The 20,274-nt window shown below is 37.9% G+C and overlaps 1 protein-coding gene across 10 annotated transcripts in view; it reads right to left on the bottom strand.

Moving 5' to 3' along the window:
• The window catches only part of DGKB (diacylglycerol kinase beta), a 343,763-nt gene extending 333,691 nt beyond the window's left edge, over nt 1-10,072 (bottom strand). For 8 of the 10 annotated variants that reach the window (XM_046937766.1, XM_046937763.1, XM_046937764.1 and 5 more), the window contains exon 1: nt 10,008-10,072. The gene's annotated coding sequence lies outside the window, so the exon portion shown is untranslated. Of the gene's footprint in view, nt 1-9,376; nt 9,681-10,007 lie in introns of those variants that run through there. The other 2 variants (XM_015281875.3, XM_004939326.4) reach the window with 2 other exon arrangements.
• Between the last annotated feature and the right edge of the window lie 10,202 nt (nt 10,073-20,274).

A 20,274-nucleotide genomic window follows, 5' to 3' on the forward strand; every position in this document is an offset into this window, starting at 1 on the left:
TGCTTCTAAGAAGATGGATGAAGAATGTTCTGTTCACCTGTCCTGGTAAACAGTGCCTTGTCTTGATATGAATATGAATAAACCACAATGAAATTTACGTACAACAAACAAACACAACTCCCCAAAACTGGTTAACAGTAATGAAATTGCCTCTGGGGAAAAAAAAAAAAAAAAATGCTGCAATGTTTACTACTATCTGTAATGCAGTTGTATACTTGCCATACACCTGACAGTGAACACTGCAGCTCACAAACAGGTTTTACTAGCAATATAGGTATGTTTTCAGAAATAGCTGGATAGTGAATTTTATTTTAAAAGTTCTAATTGTCCATGTAGTCATATGCTGAACCCCAATGAAACAATATAAAGAATGGAATCTCTATTGTCAACTCTTTAAGAGAATCCATCTATTATATATATGATTCTTCTCTACAAAAAGCTTAACAACCTGCTCAAAGTCTTTGCTTTCTTCTGTTTACAACCATTGGAATGTATTAAGAGGGCATGAAGACTATACTGACATGAGCTATCGGTCTTTCCTCTCTATTAGGCTATCCTAAAAAGGCATACTCAGTGAAAACTGTAGTAAATCTGCAGATACAATGATAACATCATTTAAGACAACAGGAAAGACCGAAGTATTATCTTTCCTTCTCCAGCACTCATAGGTTCAAAGTCCTCACAACATCTGTTAAGGCTTCAGATGTTTGATTTTGAACTTTGTGCATAGCATAAATAGCATGAATAATTAATTTTTAAGTTGCCTTTCCAGTACTTGAAAATTCCTGAAATACCTGAATAGAAGTAGTAGATGATGTTTCTAATATTCAAGACATTTAGGTTCTATAAATAAAATAGATGCACAGGTTCTATTTAAAGAGTTTCCATACCATTGTGTCAATGTATATCCCTCAAAGAGAACTGGGATTCCATCAGTTTGAACAAGATGAACGTCAATTATGATTTTTTGATTTCACACATCTAATTCATATTTATGTCATTGATGAGCAGAGTTATCAATGCACATGTTGATATTAAAATACAAGGTTCAGCAAGTACAGAAGATCTTCATATTGAGATATGTATATGAGTTCTCCTGGAGAGGAACAGCAATTCGTACCTCCATTGGTTAATAGTTCAGTCATTGTTTAAAAAAGATGGCACTTGCTTTGCCAAACACATATTTGCATTTCCAAGGAATCAGAGCAGTAAACAAGACAAGGGGAGGAGAGCTGAAACTTTTCCTGAATAAATTAAAGATTAATAACCTCTAAGGGGAAGAGATGAAGCATTTGAATCTGAATGAAAACTGTGGCTTTCAAGAACTACGTATAAGAATTGGCAAACTTTGCCTGCTTGTGATGCTCTCCAGTGAAAGATTGCCAAGAACATAAATAATACAAGACAATTCAGCCCTTGACCTCACAACAAATCTAAGGAGTAGCACCTTGTCAAGATACATAGATTAGATCAGATTTTAGAACAAGTGAACAAAGCAATAATGTATTTATATTCTGTAATTCACATCTTTTAATAAATCCATGCTCCGCAGCAGTTTGGTATGGATTTTGCTAAGAAACATTTTTATTTCATTTTACAGGAAGATGGTAGATGAATTAAGGATGAATTACAGAAGTTTTCAGGGTTTCTAGATAGAACCGTTATTCTATGCCCTCTGTGGTTTCCGACCCATCAGAGTTAGGGTCCTGGTATAATCTGAGTCTTCAGAAAATACATAATTCTTATATGGCTTATATATTCTTTCTAGTTTCCTCCACAGTTTTCTACTTGTTAAACTGTGCTTAAGTAGGACCAGACATGTTACTGTTGTTGGTAGAGCGTATCAATGTGATTCTACAGATTCTTCTGTCATTGACAGACAATCTAGCCTAGCCTGAGTTCAGCTCATCAGATCTCAATAAGAATGCACAGAAATACTTATTAGGGACTTATCTTTTCTCTTGTTCATTAGAGATGCAACTAAAAGTCATTACTGGATCACCCATCAAAATTATTTTTCTCACTATCAACAGAGATAAGTAAAAATCACTGTGACACTGTGTAATATAGGGTAGAAAAAACATCTTGATCTCTAGAACAAGTAACATCACAAGTTGTTTTTATAGTTTCTGGATGCCTACATGATTTATAGACAATAGAGCATTGAAGCTTTGATAGAACATTGAAGCTCTTCTGTGACTCTTTATTTTGAATTCAAAAAGGTAATCAAAAAATTGTAACTGAATATTTTCCTCTATAAGAGTATTTTCCTCTATAAGAAAAACAAAACAAACACTTGGTACTTTAAACTTACAGAGGAAGTAAATGAATATCCTTCTCAGAGTATCTCCTGTCATTAAGAATGCTTGTTCATCGAAGCTGGGAAGTTCCCCCAGGTTTCCTCCAGTCATTCTACTTCTATGACAGAACGGCTATGCGAACAGCACTAAGCCTAACGTGGAGCAGTACCAAGTTTTCCCTTTCTGTTCTACAGAAGACCATAGTGTTTAGAATATTTAAGTTCTTTGACACAGCAGATGCAAGTCTGTTTAAACACAGATATTCTCGTAAGTACTTTTAAAGTCAAAAAAGGTAAAATGACTCACTGCCCCTCCTGAGCAGAAGACATTGGAGTCCTTCATCAAATTTACAACAGAAAAAAAACTAAAGTGCTCTGAGGTACTTTATTATTTACATATATTTAAAAAGATGTGCTTTGTTATTTAACTTACAGAATATAGCCCATTTTAAGCAATTATTTTGTAGGACTATTTTACACTGTGTTTATTTTCAGTAACACATAGGGATGATTTTACACATTCTTAGGATTTCAACTCTTCCTTGTGTTTTTCTTCCTAGCTGAGAAAATATCCAAGAGTGCAATGTATCTCACCCAAAGCTCGTTTCCTTAAAATTAGAACGTAAATTGTGAAATCACCATCCTAGACATCCTTTATAGACCTGGACACATCCAGAATGTATTTCAACTGACCTATACTGGATGCTCATCACAAAATGAGAATTTTACTCAGCAGATGTTTTTCTCTTTCCATCAGCTACAATAGGAGCAAGAAAAGGTAACCAGATGATAATTAGACACCAAATATAGGATGCATCAGTTCCATTTATCTACATTTTTAACATGAACAAAACTCTCAACTCTAATGATGACTAAAATTACCATAACTGTTCTATTCAAAATATGTAGAAACAACCAAATTAAAAATCTTGAGTAAAATATTCCAGGACTATAAGGGAGGAGCATCCTGGTCATCTGAAAATTATTTTGAACCTTAAATTTCTACTCCTCAAACTTTATCAGAGAATTCATTAGCTTAAGTTCTTTCAGATTTTAGGAAAAGTTTTTTCTTAGAGACAGTAACCATTATATTTACTTTTGTACACGTTTATACACACACACACACACACATTTAGTCTACTAATTATCTTCTGTTATCACTTTCATTCTTTTCACCCCACTTTTTTTCCCCTCCCCTGCGTAAAAATATCTGTCTGGCTTTATCCTACTCTTGCCTTCCATTTGGACATTGAATACAGCCACTTCTGCAGGAAATGTCAGAAAATCTACCACTTAAGAGTGCCCTACAGGTTTACAAGACATCGTTCCTTTTACTCTCAGAACAGACAGGAAAACCTGTTAATTTCACACCATCTGTTATTCTTTCAAATTTGAACCAAAGTAAACATCAGAAATATCCACCTGGAGACATATTTAGATCATACAGAACAAATATGGCTAGTTGCTTTTTCTTTATGCAACAAGATTTAGAAAAATAAAGTAAAAAAAATTAAGTTTCCATTATCTGTGTGTTCTTCAGTTCTCTGAATAAGCCACTACTACACTGGAATACCTCATTATTTCCCATAAGACCACTCAAAGGGAAGGGAAGCACTATTTCACAGCAGAAGACTCTCAGTTTGACAATATACAAAATAAATTTTTGTGAGAACTGCATTACAGATCTGTTGGGATTCTTTTCTTCCACTGTAAGGAGTAGGGAATGATCTTATTACTACTGCTGTGCATTAGACATCCCACCAAATACTGAGGAAAAAAAAAAAATCACAGTTTTATACCAAGAAATCAAAATGTAGCTGAGAATCAAACTAAAAACAAAAACAAGGTGCTTAAATTAACTAGATTTCTGCTAGCACAACTAAAAGTTCTATTCTGAAAATAGAAATGTCAAAGAAAATAAAAAGTACCTAGATGTCATTTTACTCATAGTTTATTATGTTAAATAATAAACATTACCTAAAAATAAAAATATAATCCTTATTGGTAACACTGAACTGACAAATGTGTTTGGAAGTTTGCATTCCTTCTTTTTTTTTTTTTTTTTTTTTTTTACTGGTTTAGGGCAGCACAATGGTGTCAGAATTGTGCATTTTCATTCCAAACTGGTATTAAAGGGTTGGGCAAGAAGTAATTGAACTGCCTCAAAATACTTACATTTGTTATGCTTTCAGACTTGTGGCAAACTAAACATGACGATATCCCCTCAGGGCTCAACTGCTGCAATTATTCAGAGAAATCTATTTTCTTCAGAAACAAAAAGGAAAAATATGCTCTAGATTGCATAAAGCTGTTTTACTTGATGTTTTGGGACACTAAATCACCCTGATTTAAAAAAAAATAAAGCAAATAAATGAAATACTTATCTACTTGCTAAATTGGCCTAAATAACCTACCTGCGTCAGATCATTTCTATTTGTAGGAAGTGTATTAGCATGATGAAAGCTAGTTCAGGTCGACAAATGGATAATACCAGTTTCAAAGTCAAAGCCTGGAACTTTTTCCTTCTCATAGACATATTGAATGCAACTATAAACATCCTTTCAAGTGAAGCCCAGCATTTCACTGCAGCAACATGAATTAGCTGGTTGAGCTACAGAGTTGCCCCCAAACAAAAAAATATATATATATTAGTCATCTAGTCCAACTCGGCTGCAATGAACAAGGATATCTATAACTAAATCAGGCTGCTCAGAGCCCCATTCAGCCTGATCTTAAAAGGCTTCAGGGATGGGGCATTTACCACCTCTCTGAGCAATTTGTTCCAGTAATTCACCACTTTTTTTTTTTAAACAAACAAACAATAACAAACAAAAAAACAACCTTTTCTTATATCCAGTAATCTTCCCTTTTAAAGTTTGCAGTCATTTCCCCGTGTCCTGTCACAACAGACCCTGCTGAAGAGTCTGTCCCCTTCACTCTTACAGCCTCCCTTTAGATACTGAAAGGCCACTATCAGATCTCCCTGAAGCTTTCTCTTTTTCAGGCATAACAGCCCCAGCTCTCTCAGTCTTTTCTCTAAAATGAGCTGTTCCATCCCTTGGATCATTTTTGTGCACCTCTTCTGGACATGTTTCCAACAGGTCTATGTCTTTCCTGCACTAAGGACTCCATGTCTGGATGCAGTACTCCACACAAGACCTCACCAGAGCAGAAGGGCAGGATCACCTCCTTTGACCTGCTGGCCACACTTCTTTTCATGCAGCCCAGGACATGGTCGGCTTTTTAGGCTACCAGGGAACATTGTTGGCTTACGTCCAGCTTGCCAACCAGCAGTACCCCCAAGTCCTTTTCAGCAGGCCTGTGTTCTACCCTTTTGTCACCCAACTTGTATTGACAGTGGGCGTTGCCATGAACCAGGTGCGAGACCTCATGCTTGTCTTTGTTGAACCTCATGAGGTTCTCCCGGGTCCACTGCTCGAGCCTATCAAGGTCTCTTTGAATGGCATTTCATCCTTCAGATGTGTCATCTGCACCACACTGCTTAGTGTCATCTATAGACTTGCTGAGAATGCACGCAATTCCACTGTTGATGTCACTTAAGGTATTAAAAAGCACTAGTCCCAGTACTGACCACTGAGGAACACCACTAGTCACTGATTTCCATCCAGACATTGAGCCATTCATCACCACTCTCTGGGTATGATCTTTCAACAAGTTACTCATCTACTGAATAGTCCAACCCCCAAATCCCTATCTTTCCAATTTGTTGAGAAGGATGTTTTAGGAAACAGCGTCAAAGGTCTTACTGAAGTCTAGATACATGACTTTAATGGCTCTTCCCTTCTTTGTCCACTGATGCAGTTATACCGTCATAGTAAAATAAGAAATTATTAAAATATTGTTACAAAAAAACACACTTATAGATAAATAACTGCCCTATTTTTACTGTTATTAATTACTTTGTATCACAGGAAGCAATGGACAAAGATGATTTGAAAAAATGTCTGAAGAAACTTACCGCTGAAGGTCAACAAGTCTCTTACAGGGAATTATTCTCACAGAGATAGATATGTAAGATATATATATATAATATATATATATATATATATATATATATATATATATATATATAAATCCTTTATAACACCTACTACTGTTTAAATGGCTATGAAATTTTGTCATTGCTACAGAGTAATACTTCAAATCAATTCTGCATAAATATCAAATAAAAAGTGAATGACAGCCAAACTAAGTTTTGGTACATTTTATTTATTTACTTTTTGTTTGTGAGTAGTGAGAAGCTCAACTGATAATGCCTGAAATTGGCTGCAAAGTTTACTTGATAGTGGCAAAAGGTTGGGAGACAGAATCTAAAACTAATGGATTTCAGGAAGCCAGTATCTTGCTCTTCAGCATCCCTGCACTCTGTTGATGTCTTCCAGATATTACATCATAACTTTGAAATAAACATAGATGTCTTTCTCAAGTACCCTTATCTTTCCAGAGGTGAAACCTAGTTGAAATTCTTTCTCTCCAGAACATTAAGCTACAAAGATCTTTTATTTCTGTTTTGCTCTCCTTTTCTGTTGCTGTCACTCCTTCACCATTACTACACAAATGGGAATGTTTTGTCACACTCTTTTCACAACACTGTAGATTCTTACCATGACAAAAGAGAAGATGTACTGTGAATTCAGATACAATCATGTAGAGTTCTTGACAACAAAGTTAATGTTCCCCAAAGACACACTTGAAATAACTGATGCTTTATAGAACCTTTATAATGCTTTGGATTGGAAAGGACCCTAAGGAGCTAATTCCAACCCCCTTGCCATCGGCCAGACTGCCACCCAACAGATCTGGCTGCCCAGGACTCCATCCTGATAGAAATTTCAAGGGATGGGGCATCCACAGCATCTCTGTGCCAGTGCCTCACCACCCAATGAGTAAGGAATTTCTTCCTTATATCTAATCTAAATCTACCCTCTTTTAGTTTAAGACCATTTCCCCTTGTCCTGGCACTACACTCCTGAATAAAGTGCCTCCCCCCATCTTTCCTGTGAGCCTCTTTAAAAGACTTGTTAGAATTATTTGCAAAAAATTTAACTTATCAGTTAACTAATAAAGATCACAACTATTTAAAAAAAATGATATAACATATCATACAGTTAACATTTATTAAATTAATGATAAAGCATAACTTCAGTCCTGTATGTTTCATTCTATAAGTGACATTCACAAGAGCTCAGTGCTACTGCCATACAAGCATAAAGCAAAAGGCAGCCCAGCCATCCAGCCGACTGACTTTGAAGTTCTCCAGCCTTGACCTATAACTACCTGTACTCACAACTGTGCTGTTTTTATATCCTGCTTCATCAAAATGCTGCTCTTAGCAGATCTACAGCCTCTTATCATTCTCAGCATTCCTCTGCTAGTGATCTCATTCCACTGCCAATAGGTACCTAGACTCATCCCATAAAGTGTCACCTGAATTACATCATGCTCCAGAACAGAAATGATATGGCAACCTCACAGATTAAAAAAAGTTATGTCTAGTGCTCTTGAGAACATATTAGCTTTGTTACTTTCAAACTGCACACAAAAACAGCATCTGTTCACTATGGTATTTCTACTTAACAGTATTATTTCAGTGTTTTATTCAGAGACGCCTACAGGTGTTTAAAGAAAGATTATTTCAGTTTGTCAGCAACAGTTCATATACGTTTCTTCTTCCTAAGAAAACATTACGCAGTGTAGTTTTTCTGAACCTGAATAAAGGCATCAGCTTTAGGTGTTGCAGGACTCTAAAACAGAAGAACAGTTTTGGGCCACAAATATTTCAAATCCACAGCATTAAAAATATCTTACTGCACACCCATTTTAGACAGCTAAATAATTCTTTTGGGAATTTCCTGCCACAGTATACAACAAAGTCCTTCCATCTCAAAAAAAGAACAATAGATAACATAAACCCTAAGAGAAAAGCTTTGCTTTTTGGTGGCCCACGTTTCTTGATGCTCGCTTTAGTTCAGTGTGAGATAAGCATTTCACACACCAGGAAATGCTGGATACTACTCTGGGGAGAAACAATGCATTTCCTGTCATTTTATCCATAAAGCACAGCACCAGTTCAGTCATTTGGGAATGTCTATCAGGCTCTTGCTATGCACTTCTTCTGATGTATGACGATGTTTCAATAAATGCAGAAGCATTATACTATTCAAAAGCAAAGAAAAAAAAATTACAACTTTGCTACACCAAGTCTTTTCATGAGAACAAGAATGGGAAAAAAAAAAATTAGTGCCTTTTTAGAACATCTTCGACTCCTATTTCTCATGTAAGAATTACTGTTCTTTCTCATCCTGTTGCATCCTCTTTCCTATTTTCCAATACAGATTTTATTAGCCTATTAGATCTGCTTTCAAAAGTTACATCAACCAGACAGAATTGTTCCTGAAAATTAATCAAGTTCTTTTTACTTGACTGCTTTTCTACAAATTTGGTGAGAATTAACTGAAGGATACAATCTGCTTGTTTACCTAGGGAAGAAAAAGCTTATAATACAGTAATCTTGTGAGAAAAATCCTTCATCCATTTCAAAAACAGCACACTCACAATGAAAAAATGCGACTGCAGACACTCTTGACAAGTGAAACTCCTTTCAACAAAATAAATCAGCACATTGGACCATGCAACACAAAAATAAGACTTCACTCATACAAAAGTTTGCCGATTTGCACGGTAATTCTAATTCTAATTCTTCCTTGAAAAGACCCTCAGAGGCTGCATGTCGAGTCAAACACACAAAGTTTCTGCAGATGAGTCTTTACAGCGCAAGTTTCCAGTTGCACCTTTTGTTTCACGCCCTCGCGTACCGCACCGCATGCCGGAGCGGATCGCTGCCTAACCCCAGCTCTCAGCGCGAGCCCGGGCAGCATCACCACGCCGACTACGCTCGAGTTAAGCGGTGCAGGTCAACAAGGCAAGCTGGCATTAACGGTGCCAAAGCCACGGACCGTGACAAATTCAACGTAGCCCTCTTAACTATAAGTTTGCGCCTAGTACCTCCACGACGCACAGCCCCAAAGAGACACAAACCCCCTCCCCCCCCCTCACCTCTGCGATCGCAAGCAGTTCGGCCGCCCAGCGCCTCGCGAACTTACTGCAGTGCGATGCGGGAGGAGGAAGCGCACGTCCCTGGGCTGAGAGAGAGCCCGGCGCGCTGGGCAGCCGCAGGAACCGGCCATCCAGGCAGCCGACCGCCCTCTCGACCGCGCTACCGCCGCCACCCCCCCGCCGGCTGCCGCAGCCCAGCGTGCCCGGCCCCGCGGGGCCGCCGCCGCCGCCGCCCTACGCCCCGCTCCCCAGCGCCGGTCGCGGCACACCGCGAATCCCGACAGCTGTCCTCCTGCCGGGCCAGGCAGCTGCGGCTGGGCCGCGCGGTTTTAAGCGGCCGTGCGGCAGCAGATCTCCCACCCCTTTCTGGCAGGGTGGTGGGGGGAGGGGACAGGCAGCAAGCAAGCAAGCACACACACACACACACACACACAGACACACGCGCGCGCATATACACGCTCCGCACGCAGCCCCTCCCGGCCCCGCGCAGCTGCGGTACCTGTTGTCCTGCGCCCACATCCCCCGCTCGCTGCTCACCCCACCGCCGCGCCCGCCCTGTAGCCTTTTCCCACCCGCCCGCAAGACGGACCCCGGCAACGCAACGCAACCGCAATACCCGCTCAGCACTTACCCAAAGTTTCCCCGGTCTCCCCGCCGGCAGCGGCCCTCACGCTGTAGACGAAGCAGCGGTACTGTGACAGCGGCCGCGCAGCCGCGGGGCCGCGGAGGTACCGTGCGCGGCCCCTCCCGCGCACCTGCGCGCCGCCCGCCCGCGCCTACCTGCGCGCTGCCGCGGAGGAGCTCCCCGCGCAGCTTTGGCGGTGATTGCGCTGCCACACTCTGGCGGGTGGCTGTTACCCCGCCGCCGCAAGCAAAGCCCGCCCGGCAAGGCCGGTCCGGTGACCGGCTGCCAGTCCGGAGCCCTTCAGCAGCTGCAGGTCGTGCCCGCGCCGCGAGCCTCCATTTGGGCGTCCCTGGGGAGGGACCGGCACGAATCTCAGGGCTGCAACAGCAGAGCCTCCTTCCCTCTGCTTCCTCCCCCAAAGAGGTGGGTCTCCAACACGTGTTTGGGAATCCCCCGTAGGCAGCAACAACGGAGGTCTGCGTGTGGTGGGAATTTGCAGATTTACTTGGAAAAGAAAAAGAAAAAAAAAAAAAGAGGAAACAGTGTAGCAATGGGCTACGAAATAATTACTTTATGACAGTGCATCCCACTTACAGAATCATAGAATGACTTGGGTTGGAAGGAACCTTAAATATGGAGCTCCAACACCCTGCCACCCACCAGATCAGGCTGCCCTGGGCCCCATCCAACCTGGCCTGTAACATCTCCAGGGATGGGGCATCCACAGGCTCTCTGGACAGCTTGTGCCAGCGCATCACTACCATCTGAGTAAATAATGTCCTCCTAACATCTAACCTAAATCGCTCCTCTTTTAGTTTACAACCATTTCCCCTTGTCCTATCACTATTAGGCTGTGTAAAAAGTCAGTCTCCATCTTATTATAAGCTCCCCTCAAGTACTGGAAGGCCCAGTGAGATCTCCCCAGATCCCTCTCTTCTCCAGGCTGAACAAGCCCAGCTCCCTCAGCCTTTCTTAGGTGAGGCACTCCAGCCCTCTGATCATCTTTATGGCCATCTTCTGGACTCCCTCCAGCAGCTCCCAGACATGAAACAATGGATCAGATGAAACTTTTGCTAACAGCCTCCCGGTATTTTTAATAGCAATTTGTCTTGACCAAAAGAAATCCCCCTGAAGCACTAGTAATTGTCTAAGCAGAGCAAACAGTGCGAAACGTCCATCTTCGCCAAGTTTGGGTGTCACACTAAGACTGGCCTCAGAACATCAGCTAGGATCTTGATGGTTTCGTTCTGTACGGTGACCATTAATCTCTATCTAAATTCACTTTGTTGGCATATAGCACTATAAATACTTCATCCATTTCAGGCAATCTAAATGAAATGCAGCGTACCGCTAATAACTGCATATAATAGAACGAAACACAGAAGTATGAAAATGAGAAACATTTTACCAGGATTTTATTTATTTATTTGCAATTTTATAAATGCATTCGTTCTTCCTTTTTGAAATCTACTTACAGAGAGTTTGATTTTTATATAACATGCAAGTGCTAGATTGCTTTTTGAATCTTAACAATGTAAAACATTGACAGCCCAATTTAATTTGTAAAGATTTTTGGTTTCTTAGAAGGGGATTCCTTAATTCACCTAAGTTGCTGTAAGCATTAGACTATACATGCTGTTTGCTCTTTGAAACTTAGCTTCTACACAACATGGTAGAAGGCACTTAACCACTTTGGAATAGCTGGTTTCCAAAATTCATTATCTCTTCAGCTTTCTGTTTAACAAAACAGTTTGAATATTTAGATAAGCTTCAAGGGAATGTACAAGGAAAATGCATTTTTATGTTATAAAACAAAATACGTACATCTTTCTACCATATACTACGTGGAATATATGCACTCACAACTAAAGTTATGGTGTGATATAACTTTGATTATGCTCAATATGCCCACAGTCTAACTATTAAAAAAAAAAAATCCATTCCCCTCTTTTCATACACATACACACAAAATAAATAATAATAATAATAAAATAAAAATAATTAATGAAAATAAAAATAATGATGGAAAATAATACTGTTTTAAAAACATTGCTCTATAACTTTGGGAAAAGGAATTTAATGAAGGGCAGTATCACAAATTCTCACTTTTATATTTCAGATCCAGTATTCAACCTTATAAATATCTTTCCAAACAGAAGCTTGTCAGTAGCATATGACAAGTACTTGGCTTTAGTCTTTTACATTGAATATATTGCTTTCCCTTTAAAACATGGATTTTGAGAGCTTCTTTTTCTCCCAGGGAAGGAATTCAGTCACAGTATATTTGAACCTTTGGTTATTAAATATGGATCAAAACACTGAAGTACAATGACTAGTTACTTAATTGTGATAAATCATTGCAGTACAACACAAATATATATTATATATATATATAGGCTCTTCAATAAAGTGCTTGATTTAGTGGCTTGGAGGAGGGAGTCTGGTTTTGAAAGACCATTTTGCCTTAAAAATTGCTTTCAAGCACTCTGAATCACATAAGGTCATATCAGAATCAAAATTACTAGCTAAAACAATGTTTCACAGTTACAACTATTTCTTAATACTAACTTTTGTAAAACTTGCTTAAGTTGGACCTTAGTTGTTCTCTTCTGCTGCGTGTTGGAACAGCGTACAACTTCCATTCTTATTGAGAAAACGTCCACCAAGTTTTTGTGTATCATGGAATGTCAATTCCAGCTTTAAAGCAATAGATCTTTGTTCAAGTAGAAAAATAAAGCACTTTGTTAAATATTTAATTTTCCTTTGAAAGGAGGCAACCCCCATGCAGGCCAAAGCCAACTCAATACAGCAAAGCTGTGGAAGATCAACAGAAAAGATGTCAACATTAAGATTTTTTTGTCTGTGCTGAAATATACTTAGGAAGCCTGCTATCCATGTGACTAGCCTTAAAATCAGGCTCATAGTGTGTGCAGTTCTGACAATAGGTCAATTCAATGGGGATAGACAGATGGAATACAGATAGGGCTTCCTCAGCCTTGAGCTCAAAGACTGTCTGAGAGTAGCACATTCATGTCAGCAGCTTCCGTCTGGTTTCAGTTCTACTAGCAGCATGTTGCCCATAGTCTCCTCTCCTTCTTTATTCGAGCACACAGCATAAAAATATTAAAGATATTTAAAGATACTAAATATATTAAGATAAAAGATTAAAGATATTAAAGATAAATATACAGAAAGTTTGACCCTTAACAGCTCATTCTCTCACAGCACAGAAAATAATTGATGTCAAGGATCCACAGCAAGAATTTAAAAATAATAAACTTATGACAGTCTATCCTTCTGCCTACGTTTTAATATTTAAATTATTTGTGTTTCTAGGCATGAGTTTAGGTCACTTGCTTAATATGCCTTTATCATGAACTGAGAGCCCTAAGCCTTTTACCATTTGTGAAAGAAAAAAGCATCAAACCCATGAACCTTAACAGTGAAAACACTACCCAGTCTCCATTGCCTTTTATTTTCTATTGAGAAGTTGCAACAGTATCAATCATCTGCAGTTATTGTATATTAGTACTTCTGGGAGAAACAGTGTTCAGTCTTCCAAAGGTCATTTCAGTGATAGCACAACTGTACAAAGTCACAGGTGTAAACTATCAAAAACTAATCTAACTCCATGTGAATTCAGCTGAGATAAATTAGCTATATATAATGGAAATCTGTTTCAGAATATGTAGTTATCAGGAGCCGATATAGTTCACCAAAAAAAGGAAACTTCTCAAAACTTCTCACCTAACATACACCATGTTTTAATTTTTTTTTTTTTTTTTTTTTTTGGTGATGGGAATGTAGTATAATGAAAAGCACCTTTCACTCAGTAAATTCTATACTTGTGTATTTTCATCAGGAAATGTCAGTATGCACTAGGAATATACTGCTCCCTTCCTGAAATACCATTTCATTAGTGACATTAATATATAATACTGAAAGTATTTACTTTTACATCTGTTGGTTTGTCACTGATACATGGGTACATTTGCTTGATTCCCTAACTACTACAGGTCAGTCAGTCCTGTTTCTGCCTCTAGGAGAATCCTAGGGTGAATCCTCTTGGAACACTTTTGGATACACACAAAAGAGAAAATGGTGAATGGGAATGGTCAACATGAATTTACCAAGGGTAAATTTAGCCTGAACAATCTGACTGTCTTCTGCGTTAAAATGGCTGAATGCATGGACAAGTGGTGAACAGTGGATGTGGCTGTATCAGGTTTTCTACTCTTTCTTCCAGAACATTTTTGTATCCAAACTAGGACATTACAGACCATATAGGTGGAATCTAGAGGGTCGAATAACTTGCTAGATGGTCAAACCTAGAGCATAGCTGTTAACAGACTGTACTCTATCTGGTGCTAGCAGCAGCTAGAATTGCCCAGGGATCTATCTTGGAACCTGTCCTTGTTTATCAGTGACCAGATAGACACACAGATGCATGTTCTTCAAGTCTGAGAGCTCACCTGAGGGGAGAGACACAAACTAGGAGAACTAATTGACATGTTTAAGGGCATGACTACTATGCAGAGGGACCTGGACATGCTAGAGGAGTGGAGTGATGGGAACCTCATGAAATTTGACTAGAACAGAAGCAAAATCCTGCACAAGGGAAGGAAAAAACTCTACAGTGGTGGGACCAGGCTGAGCACTACCTCTTCTGCAAAAGCCCTGGGGATTTTAGGAGACAGCAACCTGAGCATGAGCCTGCAGGGAGCCCTGGCATCAAAGGTGGCCAACATCATAATGAGCTGTTTGGATCAGAACACAGCAAGTAACTCAAAGAGACTGATTTTCTCCCACTTCTCAATATTTGATACACTTTTAATACTGGATCATAGGATAATTCTGGCTGAAAAGACCTTGAGGTCTTCTAACCTCTAGTAAAGATCAAATATGAGATTAGACAAAGTTGATCTGGGCTTTACTCTCTTGTCTCTTGAAACCTTCCAAAGACAGAGAGAGTACAACTCCTGTGGGCTGCCTGTTCTAACGCTGTACAGTTCTCAAGGTGAATATTTTTTTCCTTACAACCAGTCTGAACACTTATTTTCACTTTTTCCCTATTAATTCTTTTCTTCCCAGCAGGTACAACTGTGCTTGAGAGCCTTCTTGCAGATATTGACAGGCTACTGTCAGGTCTCCTCAAAGCCTTCCTTTTCAAGGCCAAACAAGCCAAATTCCCTTAGCCTCTCATAGGCCTTGGTTTGGGGAGGAAGTAGTGAAATTTTCTTACTTAATTATTGCACAGATAAGTCATTGATTATATAGACTGACATGTGAGAGCAACGATATTTGAATTACTACTGTATTATTCTATACTCTGGACTTACGACAGCATTTCTAGTACTTTAAGCATCAGAAAATGGATTACAGTACCTTTCAGTGAATTTAAATCTATTTTTCTTTTCTTGTTACTCATTTTTACTTCTGTCTACATATGCAGTTTTCTACTCTATTGCTCCTATTTTAAAGATAGATCTCACTCTAAAGCCATCTGAATGGGAAAATTTTCAGAGATATAAATGAGCAATGGGTTTACAAGCTCATTAATCTACATGAAAAGTTCAACTTATTTCAGCTATATGCAGGAATGAGTCCTTAGTCACAGTGAGAAATATTTATTCAATCTGAAAAGACTATTTGGTTAAAGATTATCTAAGAAGCAGATGTCTCCTAACTCATTCATTCTTAAACACTATAAAATATAAAAGACTATTAAACTCTATAAATTCCTTAGTATTCAGCAAGACTGGAGTTAAGAGGCAAAAAGCATTTACTGGGTATTTCTTGATGTAGCATTATAGCAGTGACATGCAAAATTTTTTCGCTACACCTCATTGTATATATATGCAGGATATCTAAAAGAGGTATCTGGCTAACTGTCATTAAAAAAAGATATTTATGAAATATGTCAAAGATGACTTTATATTTGAAAAGATGATTTTAAAACATTAATGATCATCTGTATGTTTACTGAACTGTCTCAAGTATGTAAGAAGACATAGCATGTCCTTAGACATTTGGTGAATCGGAACACACATTTGGGAATCACTATTTAACATTCAAAAACCAAGGGAAGTTATTATAGGAAGGCTTTGTTTTATTTTAAATGTTATTTACCAGCAATCTAAGTGTAATATATTTTCTGGCAAGTGGTAATCATTTCACAGTCCTGATAGCCTGAATTATTAGATGTTATGAGTTCACTATATGTACCTTGCACAAAGATCATTCCTGTTAATAAAATACAAAATGAAAAATATGTTGATGAGTCCTTGGTTTTTGTTCTCTTGATTTGTTGTCTTTAATCCTCTGTTTTCCAAATATGCTCTGAATTGTGCTTTGCATATGCTTACATTTAATGCCATACCTGTTTATGTACTTCCTACAGGTAGATCAAAGAAAGGCAGCAGTAGCTTGCCATGTCTCCACAAACAAACAAACAAACAAATAAATAAATAGCTGATATTTGTAAGAATCATCTGCCTACGCTATCTATGATAAGAGAGAACAGAGAGAACTGAGAACATCTACTTCTTCCTTAATTTATGTGTTGACACAGGTAGTATAGAACAGAATATACATGATAAGAGGCAGTGTAGAACTTTAACAGATCATTAAAAATATACTAAGCTTTTATGATAGAGAGGAAAAGTGTGGAACTTAAAAAGACAATAGCTGACTAAAGATCTAAGGAATCAATGACGTAAAGGGAAACAAGAGAAGGATTCATGGAATTACAGTGAAAATAGAAACAGTGCAAATGGTAAACTTCCATGTTCTAGCAGCACAAGGTAAAGAACAGAGAGAACAAGGAACATAGAGTACTATTAATTAATTCAAAAAATACCCTGTAAGAAGTAAGCATTGGAAAGAGAATAAAAATAGACATTCCAGCATCCAAATTTTCACTAACTGGTCTGCAGTTTTAGAACAAACTCTTTTGCAACTCTATATCCCCCTGTTGTTTCCATAGTAGCTTTATGGAGACCCCTATAGAAATACTAGAACAGAAATGTTATTAAAAAACAAAAATTCTTGTTTTCTTTCCCCTGCCCCCTCTCCACATACAAAGATAACATGACTTATTCCCATTATTTAAAATCCTTACAGTGATTTGTACTTCATTTTCTGATACACCTGTTATCCCTTTCTTGGAACAGAGAGGGAAAAGTCAAGCTTACAAGAGAGTAGACAGAAAGATGATAAACAATGAAAAAAGTAAAGAGAAATAAAATTTTGCTTAAGTTATTAATGGGGAGGTCACCATGAGTCTTCAAAAATAAACCTTCATTTGTTTTAAAACAGTAGAGAAATAAGAGAAATCAACAGTGGCAAGTAGTGGCTAGCTAGAATCTGTTATATTCTGTAGTCTTTATATTGCAGATTATTCCATACTTATTGGTCAAATCGATGATTTTTTTTTTCCTCCTTCTGAAGTTAGATTCCTGATCTATCAGCAGAACATATCTCCTCAAATCACTTGAGCAATATATTTTATAATATTGCCTTAAAAGATATATTGCTGTATCTAGAAATAGAGTAGATCCTCTAAAATCTACCTGACGCACCTCATACTGCCCTCTTGACCATCAGTGCCTTATCTCAAAATATGTACATGTATTATACACAATGTTCCATTGCAGATCCTTTAGATAACTTGCTTTACATATATATTAATAAACCTTTTTTATGCTTCCTACCAGATAATATCATTAAAATGTTCATATTTGTTATGTGATTATTTATGTTGCTGTTTTGTTGGTATGATATGTTTTTTATGATGTTTTACATACAGTTGAAAGTATGTACGAAAAAGCATTTAGAAGTATGCTTAGATATATTCCAGTTCTTTTGCTGGCCCATTAATTAACTGATATTTGGGATCTATGCACGTAAAAGCAGCACTGTGATTTAGGACTGTGATTTTTAAAATTCTCTTAACATTATAAACCTGAAGTATTTAGTCAGATTTTTTTTTTTTTCCTCTGGGTAACAAAAATGCTACTTTTAAAGACAACCACAGCTTCCTTTAAAAAATAAAAATAAAAAAAAATTTGCAAATCAATGTTTCACTCCTCCCTGGGCTTTCAGTGAGACATTTTCTTTCATAACCCCCTGGGGAGACTAAGTATAGCAACCATGTTTTAAGCATTCCCCGTATAAACACAGGATCAAGGTCTGTAAAAACCACAGGAGAATTGATTGTATTTACACAGAAATACAGACACAAGGCAAAGTGGTAATGTTCCAAAAGCTTTACAGAATCTCTGAATAGCTGAGGTTGGAAGGGACCTCTAGAGGTCAGCTGATCCAACCCTTCTGGCTCAAGCAGGTTCACCTAGAATAGATTTCCCAGGGTTGCTCAGCAGTTAAAGTGCGTGTTGCGGGTGCCCCAGTACAGACCACTTGTTCTCAACTAATACACACTTGCAACTCTTACCTTATAGGAAGGCAATTAATTTTTTTCATTTCCTGTGAACAGAGACCAACACAGAAAAATTAATTGGACCAAAACCAGAATAATAATACAGTATTCACATCCTTTCAGAAAGACCAAGAACTTATGTTTTCTGTTTTTCCTGGGATCAAGGATGCTTCTCCACCTAGGGAATCTACAAAGCCATACTTTGAGCTGTCATTTTGATGCAATTAAGAAAACAACAACAACCTATTTAAACTCAAATCCCATCAAGACCAGACTAGGTGTTAAAATTCTGACCGAAAGGAGAGGTGGAGACTTTGAATCCCTTCAGAAAGTAATTGAAAAAAGTTCTACATTTTATACCATCAGTTTCTCTTTTGCCTGAAAATTATAAAAGGAAATTGTGATACTTTTGCAGATGGTATGGATGCTTGTTAGATATTCCCTGAATTTTTTTTTATAAAAAGCCATTGAAAGGACTAGTTCAACTTTTGTATAAACTGTCATGATGACACAACAACTAGAAAGACTACTGCAATTTTGGATATATGAATATGTGCAACTTCTAAGGAGTTTTGAAGAACAAGACACTGAAGTTCACATTAGGCAGCAGGAGCCACACACTTGGAATTAGATTATAAATGTTTGCCTAGATTGTCTAAACAATTTTTCATACCACTTTGAAGAGCAAGCCCCTTATTTCCTTATGTATATTTTACTTCTCTGATTGATGTCATCTAAATCCATGAATTCCTCTCCTGTGAAATCATATAGAACAGTGAGCACAGTAGAGTTTGATATCTGGTTCTGGTGTCTAAGAGTTCACATATGTAATATTCACCCAATCTATAGAAACCCCAAACTTAGAGCTTTGTGGCAAAAGAAATGTTTGTTTCTAAACATTAAATTAAACAAAAATTGGGTAACCAAACAACAATTATAGTCCATGCATTTCCTACCTCCTGAATACAAATCTTAATTACACTTTCTAAGCTAATTATTCTATGCTTGGATTATGAGTAAGTATATTACCAACTGATATTTCCTCCATTTTCTGTAATTCAGCATTTTTTATTATAGTTCAGCTTTAATAACTCTGCAGTGCTGAGAATTATCTGCTTCAATATATAAAAAACACTTCAACTTTTATTAATTTTGATGAGCCCTTATTTTCATGACTAGTCTGTCTATCTTGGATGGAATCACTACTGCCAGTCTGCTAATATGAATAAACATGCACAGCCCATTTCACAGAACACAAAACAGTTCTGATGTTGAAAATTTGTTCTTTTCTGTCAGTTATATATTCGGGCTTATTATGTGGAAAGTAAATCCTTGATATTGTGCCTTTGCATATGTATGAACAGTCATCCACCTGCATAGAGTTATTTTTGGTGCAGTGCTTTAGCACTTGTGAGTCGGAATTTCAGACCTTATCTAGAATTTTTACCCTTTAATGATTAGTCCTTGATCCTTCTGTAGGAGGCTTCACCTGACACAGATAATAGGGAAGGTAGGCTTGATGCAGGAGAATGGGAGATACAGAATACATTGTGCTTGACAATTCCAAATCATGCTTCAACCAGTAGAGCTCCTGTAATATAAGTGACTCTGAAATAAGGCATTGGTATAGGGTCTTCTTCAGTTCCTCACCTAAATCACCTTCAGAAAATGTAAATTCAGCTTGAAATTGCCAAGTCCAACTTCCTTGCTTCTGTGTTGTTGTTTGTTTGGCTTTTTTTTTCCCCCAGTTCTGTGATATTTAAGCTACAACAAAATTTGTTCTTAGAGGTGAGTCTAAATCAGGCCTTCTTAAAATAGTACTGTACTTTGTAAAGT

The sequence above is a fragment of the Gallus gallus genome, chromosome 2, assembly GCF_016699485.2.
Source record: "Gallus gallus isolate bGalGal1 chromosome 2, bGalGal1.mat.broiler.GRCg7b, whole genome shotgun sequence".
In the NCBI taxonomy this organism is placed as follows: Eukaryota; Metazoa; Chordata; class Aves; order Galliformes; family Phasianidae; genus Gallus; species Gallus gallus.